We start from the raw sequence: 9700 nt of genomic DNA on the forward strand, positions 1-9700 counted from the left end.
CTTAACATGCTTAAATATGTGCAAAGTCTTATAATTGTGATATGTCTCATTGAACACATAGTCCCGAGCGATAGCTCAATTGGTTGAGTCCCCATCATTAAAGCACCTTTACTATTTAGAGGTCACAAGGTCAATTCTCTCGGCACTCTTAGGGTCAGGTTCCATGGTTGAGCTGACAAGAAGTGATCGCTTTGGGTGAATTTTCCCGGTACAAATAATCCATGGATGTAGTAGTCACCAATTTCTAAGGTTCGTGAACTACATAGGAAAAGAAGTCTCATTGAGCACATGATAGCTTATTGGAGCCACATTGAAAATAGTTTACTCCGCTATATAGTGTTAACAATCTTATATCGAAGCATAAAAGCATTAGAGATTACAATATTGATTAAAATATTGTGTCATAATTAATTTACTTAACTTAGTGGAAGAGGTCATTGCAACCTCAACCTTGTCCAAGTTTCATGCACTAGATTCCAATATTTCTCATGCAACTCCTAAGATGCTAGATAGAGATAAAAACATTAAGTGTATAAAATTTCTAAGCAAAATCCAAATTTATCATCATTTTTTATATAGTTCAACTTTGAGAATCTTGTCTTGCAATTCACAATAATCACTAGAAGATTAACAACAATTTACCATAATTCCATCAAATTTGGAAAAGAATCACATTATCTTGGTTCATCTCCACATTGTTCACATGATATAAACATGTTTTTCTTTGGATATGCCTAATGTATAATGACAACAAAACTTTCCATTTCGACTTCACAATTTATAGTATTAATTGTCGGTGAGTCTGCAATATCAAAGTTTTCATATAAGCATACTAACCATCATTTTTTTTCATAATCTCTTTCATTCTCTTCTTCAAAGCAACAATGATGACTAAAAATATTAGCAGCATTGAATAAAAGTAAATTTGCAAACCTTACATTGAAATAATTAATCAATTTTAAATAATTGCTCTTCTTAAGTAATACAATCTTCCATTGTATCAAAGCCAAGTAAATTCAGTATAGGTTCAAATCCCAATGAATTCACATATGAAACACTTGTATTTTCAATGAATTCTAGTTTTCCATTTTCTCATTTCTTCAAGAAATTGGAAACATGTTGAGAGCCAACTGCAAATATATCATGCAAAATCTCCTACAATGAATTTCAATATGAACATCTAATTGCACACCAATGTATGTTATATCAATAAGTTCCTCTTGAAATCATTGACTCAATTTATTTAATTTAGTAAGAACATCAACAAGTAAATGGATAGAGAAGTGAACTTGAAATATTAAGAGAATTGAACTTGAAATATTATGCCAATTTCATACATCTTTGTATCATCATGTTTCCATTCTTCTAACAATGCTAACACGATTTTATCAAACTTGTTCATCACTTGTCCCCCATAAATTCATTGGACTTCATGAATTTGAAGTACATGTAGTTTGTCAAAAATGAGCCTATCAATCTCTTAAATTCTATGTGCCTCTTTGTAGATTTTCCTAGCAATGAATATATTTTATTGGCTAGCTTGTCAATAAAACTAAATTTGAGAAAATGTTTTGAAGCATTTGTTATAGCGAAGGCCTCACTATGTGCTACACATTGAATACATAACAAATGAGGTGTTTCATGAAACAATTCAAACAAATAAACCTTCATGAATACCTCTCATAGATGAAGTCCATCTAAACCAAATCTTACCATTTGATGTTTTGATAACTTCGTTTCAAATAATAACCATGATAGTGCTTCGTACATGGATTATGTAGAGTTGCCGTTGATTTTCAAAAGTAGAATAAATGTGCTCACGCTTGACCCTCTTACTCTATACAGTTAGATGTTATTCCATTGTCTTATTTATACTTTCATAAACCAAAATAGAATAAAAAGGGCTAAATAAAAAGAAACCTTCCTAAGAAACATCTTTTATGACAAGTAAAAACTCTTTATTGAATGTAATATTAGTATATAAAGAATATTTATTGGTTAACGACATATTGGGACTTCCCTTATACATTTCTCAGGCACACAAGTATTTCTACATTTTTAAAGGTAAATCTTTTATGGCCACAAAATATATAGCTTCCATACAACTAATTATTCTTGATTTTTCAATGTCCAACATGTTAGGATATTTAGGCAGTGAGGAATTGGTTAGTCCAACTTGTTCTAATGTGTTTACTAGGTAAAAGTGTGTTTCTTTATTGTGCATTAGTTGCATTGTAATTTTATGGCCACAATATGTTCTATACATAGTGTGATCCAGTGGATCATATTCTCCTCGATACTAATGGATATTGAACCATGGCTTAACAACTAATTAGTCCATGATCTCTATTTAAAGAGCATGGAGGGTCATGGTTGATAATCGATTGTAAGAACTCTCTTATGTAATTTTTTTCCTTTTGTATTACAAAGTTGTCTCGAGTGGCCACGTTGGCTAGAGTTGTGGATTGTTTCCCTCGTAGAGGCTTTTAACCACTTAAAAATATTGGAAATGTGATCTTTGATCTGGTTGTGTGAGTGGTTATTGAAGTTGTTCACCCTGTATGGAATACCATGTTTACCCAAACACAACATAAGTTCGATATGCTTTGTGATGGGTAAACATGATTGCCTCAATTCATAGTTCAATAGTTGGCTTCAATGTTTATAAGCCTCACATGATGCATGGACATATAATTCACTTAATTGGATTGTACTACTACCATTCTTATAGATGGTGCATCTCTTTTGAATTTAACACATTATAAGCATGTATGCACTCTTCACCATTTGAACTTACTATCAAATAAGCCCATTATATGCATTAACTTTGATGCATGTTTCAATGATCTTTTTGGAGCTACTCCTTTTTGTTTTTTTTCTCGAAGATCTTCTTCTTCAAGAATCTTATCAATTTTACGATCAATGTCTCTTCTTCAACATTTTCATGTTGACTCAAGTTAAACACATCATCAGGTTATCTTTCATGCTTTTTAGGTCGACCAATTCAAAACATTGTTTTTCTATAAATTATTTTATTTCACATAAGAAAAATTCATTCATGCCTCTCCATATAAACACATAAAATATTTGAAATTAGGAATCCCATTGAGAAAATAAAAATATATGAATATTTATAATTTATCTACAAACCTAAAACTTCAAATTATTTTAAAAAAATATTAAAATGTTTCTTATTACATGATTATTCAACAAATGAAAAGTCAAGAAATATAAGAGACATAAACATGTAAGGAAAAATAATTCCTTTTATTTTCATATCTTTGTCGCTATAATATATCGTCAATTATTTGTTACATGCAAAACATATTATAAAATTCCAAAATTTAAATAACAAGAGCCACGTGGTGGCATGTCATTGTTATTTGTATACATGAATTGTGTGCATATAATAGTTTTGGTTGAAATGATATGTGTGAAGATGAAATTATTTGAAATAAAAAAATTCATTAAAAAACCATAACAGGGGGAATATAAGAGATCATCGCCTTGATTGCAACTTTGACTAGAGTAGAACATAAACACTTTCGACTCTATCTTGAGGTCTAAGCATAGGTATATCTGGTATATTAATGACATACTTATGTCAAGTGTCCAACAGATCATTCAACCAGAAAAAATGTCAACCTGCTTATAAATCCTGCACGAGCGCAACTTTTTAGGGTTCCACTAGGAAAATGCCAACCTGGTTATAAATCCTTCACTAGCATAAATTTTTGGGGTTCCAGAGTTCTACTGTTGAGGGAAAGGTATTTTATTAGGTAATAAATTTTTAGAAAGACTATTAGAATTTTCTATCATGACTACTTTTGTAGAGCCTTTAATAGCAATCACCAAAAGTGTTGAGATTAGTGAAAGAGTCACAAGCAATATGTTATAGTCAAATATGTTATGTAATAAATGAGTTGTCACTCACGAAAGAAACAACATGTGAAAGCATTTCATAAACCCACAGGATGAAGTTATAGACCCACCAACATCTAAAAAGAAAATGATGTGAAGATGGTGTAGACCTCTTTTCAAAACTAATAAGAAGAAGTGAAAGTGACAAAGTCATTGCTTGAGAACAAAGATACACCATGCGAGGAAAACTAGCACGAGGTTATATGCCATGATAGCCAATCCATCAATGAACAACAATATCAAGTTATGCTTAGAATTATTGTGATGATTTGAACAACCAATAAATTTCCCTTGGTTACAACAATTCTTTGTCCTTTTGTACCTTGGTTATGATGCCACAGATTGGTGCCCACCACTGCATGTATTGCAAACCCCAGGAAGGCAGCTAAAAAACAGTATGTATAGCTGAGGAAACCAAATTTTCAATGTTTTGTGAGAGTAAAACTAGATGCAACCATTGCAAGAGGGCCATGGCTAATGTTTTCATCTCTAGATTTCCCAAACCCAACCACAATAGCCTTGTGATTGAATCCTTCAACGGGCTCAAAAATTCTATATCCAATTCGAGAAGAGAAAAATTAACATTGCAGCTTAATAAAGGTTAGGGAGAAGCATAAAAATTTGACCAAGAAAAAATATAGTCAGTTGTTCACCATCCATTCTTGTAATATAGTCAAATTCACATTGTTTCAACAATGTAGAGCTAAACTTTGTTAGAAACGATGTTTGATAAAGAGTTCATCTAAGAAAAATAATAAACCATTCATTTTATTTAAATCAATATAAGGGTAGATGCAAAACCTCTGGAGTTATTGTTTGTAATTACTAATAAGATAGAATTATCCATTGGAAAATATTAAAAAAATAGGAAACCTTTGTCTAAATGTAAAGAAGTATAAAAACAATAATGCATCTCACAAATAAATGCAATTTTTAAAAATGTTACACATAAACGATCAGATTATTTATATTGCTAACAGATAATAGAAACCAAGACAACCAAGGAGATAGACCAATACTTGAAAAAAACACATTATTCAATGATCAGTAACATAAAACATTATTTTTCATCCCACAAGAAATTTGTCAAGATCAAACAATGGCCAAAATACTTGGAATTATTGATTGTTTATGTGAGTATGAGGCTAACATTCCCCCCCCCCCCCCAATCATAAGTCCGGAGTAAGAACCTAGTACCATCTCCAAGTATTCATGTTGAAACTGCTAAGCTGAGCCTAAATGCAAAACTGCTTGAAAAACCGCCAAAAATGGATGCTGAAAATTCCAATATGAAGAGGGCAAACTAAGAGAAGTGAATCAACTGCAAGTTTGATACATCCCTGAAAATGCTTGACAACTCAATCTAATGCCAAGTTTTAATGCAAAAGGATCTATCTATCCTTTTCTAGGTCCAATGATCATCTAAGTGAACAAAAATGCCCACAAATGTACTCTCAATCAGCATCCCAATCTCTTGCCCACTAGAAAATTTTGATGCCCACTGGAAAAGTGTGTTATTTTCAAAAATTTCAGTCTAACAACCATCATCATCAATTCACTTTCAATTTCATTATAAATTCCCCCCTTTGTCAACTGAAAGGAGAGACAAATTCACTTGAATTTGAACTCCCCCCCTTAATATGTAGGAGATTTTCACCATTGTACTCCCCCTTTCAAACACTTGGGAGTACCATCTTCATTTGATTATTGGCTGCAATAATTGTCTTCACGTGAGATTGAATTTTGCGGTAAAAATTATAAAATATTTTGATTGTAGATAACCACTCCCAAGGATCAATCCATGCATAATTAATCTTCAATCTGGTTGGTTGGTTTCATTTGTAGCATCTCTCTGACGAGTGATTCTTCTTGCTGCAATGGTGACAAGGATGGAGATCAAAACAATGATATTCCATATGACCTGTTTTTTGACAATGCTGACATTTTGACTTTTCTTCAACTTTCTTATTGATTTTTGATGTTATTTGATCAAGAAATCCTCGACTGATGAACTTGATTGGTTTTGAATAATCAGGAATATGAAAATTTTTGTCATCTTTTTCATATCCTAAACCACGTTGATTTTGGCTGCTTTGAATTTCTTCCCATGGTTTAATGATTGACTTGGAAAAAGAAGGTTGAACTTGATCATGTACAACTTCTAAACTTGAAACTGTATCGCTGAGTGGCTTAGAATAATCTTTATCATTTGAAGTTGTGTTGTTGAATGGCTTAGAAACACGACTCTTCTATTGCAGCTCATCATGTTGTAGTTGTGATTCAAGTTGGAGAAACTCAATGGTCTCATGTGCATAATGTAGATGCCTTTTAATATCAACAAGAATGACTTTGTTAATTTTCATTGTGTCATTAGCAGAGGATAATATTAGATTGTTTAGAAACTATAACAATTGAATACTTTGCTCCATTTGAAATCGCTCGCTTGCTTTTAAGACTTGCTTGATTTTCACACTCGCTTGATCTTAGATTCAACGAGTTTAGGGTGTCAACTACCATGAAAATGAACCCAAGTTAATGATTTTACAACAAGTTCAAATGACTTTGAAAGAACTTAACCCCTATCCATGCTCACTTAATGATTCAATCAAGGCTTGGGTGTCGAGCTCAACTAAGAATGCACCCTTTTATTACAAATATTTCTTGAACTTTCAACTCATCCACTTATCACTCCAATTGTTACAAAAAATAACTTATCACTCCAAATTTACAAAAAAATTACACCTTATTACTCCAAAAAATATTTTCTTCTCAAACAAAATGCACAACTACAAAATTAAAAAAAATTGTAGCAAACCTTATCTCTTCCAACAATTTACTCCTCCATGCGACAATTACCTTATTACTCCACCAAACCTCCTTATCTCTCCATTACAAATTTCAAAAATAAATAGCGCACCTTCTCTCCATTAATAAACTTTACTTTTTAAAATGCTTTTACATAAATCTCATTAAAATATTTTAAAGAACTTTATGAAATCACAATATCTCCATGAATATCTCCACAAATATCTTAGCTGATTTTGTGTGAATTCATCCCTAACTTCTCTCATTATCCTCATCTTTGGTCATACATAGACTTCTAAAGTAAGTCTACTTTCATGATTAATAATTTCATAACTTTATTATTTAATGAATACTTGAACTGTTCAACACGGATTTCCCTGGCCTATAACACAATTTGTCTTATGTCCGATAGTTGGCCTAACGAACATATATCTCCGTTTAGGCTGAATCTTGTGGCAGAGGGAATACCATTAACATGCAAACTACATTTTTGCAAAATTTAGGCTCAGGCTTGTAGATTGAAAATTCAGCACAATAAGTTATTGTACCCTTGAAAAATGTTAGAAATATACTGCTACAAAACTATCAAGTCAAGACAAAAGGGAATATGATGTTAAAAAATTATACGGACATGTTTTGATATCAATATTTTTTTCCCTGTGAGAAATTTGTTTGATTTGCATTAAAAGGATTTCATGAACGAGATATGGATGTTTCCATAGTTTCTATGAAAAAATGTATCTTTAAATTTATTATGTGTTACTGAAACCTTTAAAGTAAACACAAAAGACTTGGTTTAATCTTTGGTGTGGACATGTATTTTCAATTACACAGTCTAAGATTCAAATTAAAGCTTCGCAACTTGGCCATGCTATATCTTTATTCAAATAAAAAGATGCGGCTACAAAATGATACAGTCATGAAAACTGCTTGCAAAATTAAATAAAATATGAAGACCAGGCTTGATATTCATTGTGGACTTAAATTTACAGATACAAAGATCAAGCTTCTCAACTAAAATAACTATCTATAGTTACTGCCTCTTTTAAGCTCAAACTTAACAGCTCGCAAAGTAATTTCTCTTTACAGTTTAATTTTCCTGGGAGTTTACAAAAACTTAAAAAGCCCAAAACTTTTGAAGAGGCTTAACAAATACTAGACACTTCAAATTTCAGTGAAAGTTGTGTTATTACTTAGTGAATGTCATTAAATCTTGAATTATACTTAAATGAGAAAACCCAAAGAATTGTCAAGCTTTTTGTTTTCGAGTTTGAAGGTCGAAAACCTAAGGAATAATGCCTAGAAAGCTTCCACCTTCAATTGGTCCATTACAAGCAGCAAGTTACATCTTAGAACTAATCTAGTCAAAGGAAATGGCGAGTCGAAACGAATTTACTTGTAAAGCTTGGATTAATCCGGTCTCGGATCTATCAATTTACAACTTCGAGGCCATTGAATGAAATATCTATTTTCACAGTAGATTGAAGTTCAAAGCGATGTATCCGGCCATTGGTAAAAATAGACTGAACAGATTTTTAGGTTTTATTTTTTCTGAACATTTGTCAGATTGGAACTATTTGTTACAGATTTTTGTATGTATACTGAACTTTATATTCTCTTAATATAAACTATGATGCTTTTTCTCTCTGAAAAAAAAAAAAAAGTTCAAAGCGATAGTGAGGTAATACCCTAAGTCCTACAAAAATGCCTTTGAGATTCGTTCTCAACGCCTATGCATTTTTTCGGAACGGGCACAGTTTGCGCAAAGCAATTCAATGCAACAATATCTCAACCTTTGCATCTTCCCAAATTCTCAAAAATGAATTGGAGGGGCCTGGTTACTCATCTAAACCTTCGAAGCCCTCATCCCCAAAGCACATGGATCTTCCAAAGCCATTTCCAAAGGGCGAGAGGAAGCCATTACCTACACCACTGAAGGTTCTCTTTAGGAGCGCTAAGGAGGAAAAAAATCTTAATAGAGAAGTGGAACAAAGAGTTCTACAACCTCCTGAAAAATGGGTTGTTGGTTCCTAAGCTTATCAAAGTCTCCCATGAAGTTTATCAAGCATTAATCACAGTTTGTCTTGGTGTTAGAAAGATTCTCAGTGTAGTGTTAGTTCATAAATGCAGGTATGAAGTAGTGTTTAATTCATCTTGACGTCGGCCCTCGGAGTATGGTCCGAGCATGCGATGGTGTCATGATGTAGTCACATCGAAAACATCAAAAACTTATGTTAACTTTAGACAAAGTAAAAAAAATTGTTTAATTTTTAGTAAGACCGTGAATAATACATAAAAGTTGATACCTATGCAATGACATCATAATAATAATAATAAATCAAATCTATTTCTTACAAAAATTGTGAAAAAATCCATTTAAGGTATGCATTTCATTGCTCATGTACCTTTAATACCATAAATAAACAACTTATTATGAGTTTTTACCAAAATTAATTTAATTAAATACTTTTTTTCCCTTTTTTAAATTTTTAACATATTATTTTTGACAAATTTATAAAGTAAAAAAACTTTTTGCAAATTCTTATTAGGGTGATATATCTAACAAAAGGTTTTTTCTTACTTGGGTTATTTCCTTAAACCCAATAAATATTTGGTTAAGGACTAATGGTAGTTGATCGATAAGTTTGAATGAAAGCTATTGAATTGGACAACTAAGTGGTTGTTGATAGAGGTAGGTTCACCCTTGTAAAGGTTGTTCTACAAAATATGCCAGTGTATTGGATACATATAATAAGGCTCCCTAAATCTATTTTTCAAAAGGTCAATTTTATTATAGCTAATTTTATAGGGTTGGTGCTACAGATCAACATAAAATCAATTTGGTTAATCTAGAGGATATATAGAAGCCTGGAAAAGATGGACGTTGGGGGCTAAAAAACCTTCTTTGGTTTGGATGGGCTTTGGTGACAAAACCTATTTGGAGAGGCTTATCTGTAGATGGTTTATGACAAGA

The 9700-nt window shown here is 32.0% G+C and overlaps 1 pseudogene; it reads right to left on the reverse strand.

Annotated features, from left to right (window-relative positions):
* The window catches only part of LOC149179230 (putative pectin methylesterase CGR2 pseudogene), a 46275-nt pseudogene extending 37628 nt beyond the window's left edge, over window positions 1-8647 (reverse strand).
* Between the last annotated feature and the right edge of the window lie 1053 nt (window positions 8648-9700).

The sequence above is a fragment of the Pinus tabuliformis genome, chromosome 4_1, assembly GCF_031772625.1.
Source record: "Pinus tabuliformis cultivar Carrire ecotype Pingquan chromosome 4_1, CPIR1, whole genome shotgun sequence".
Classification (NCBI taxonomy): Eukaryota; Viridiplantae; Streptophyta; class Pinopsida; order Pinales; family Pinaceae; genus Pinus; species Pinus tabuliformis.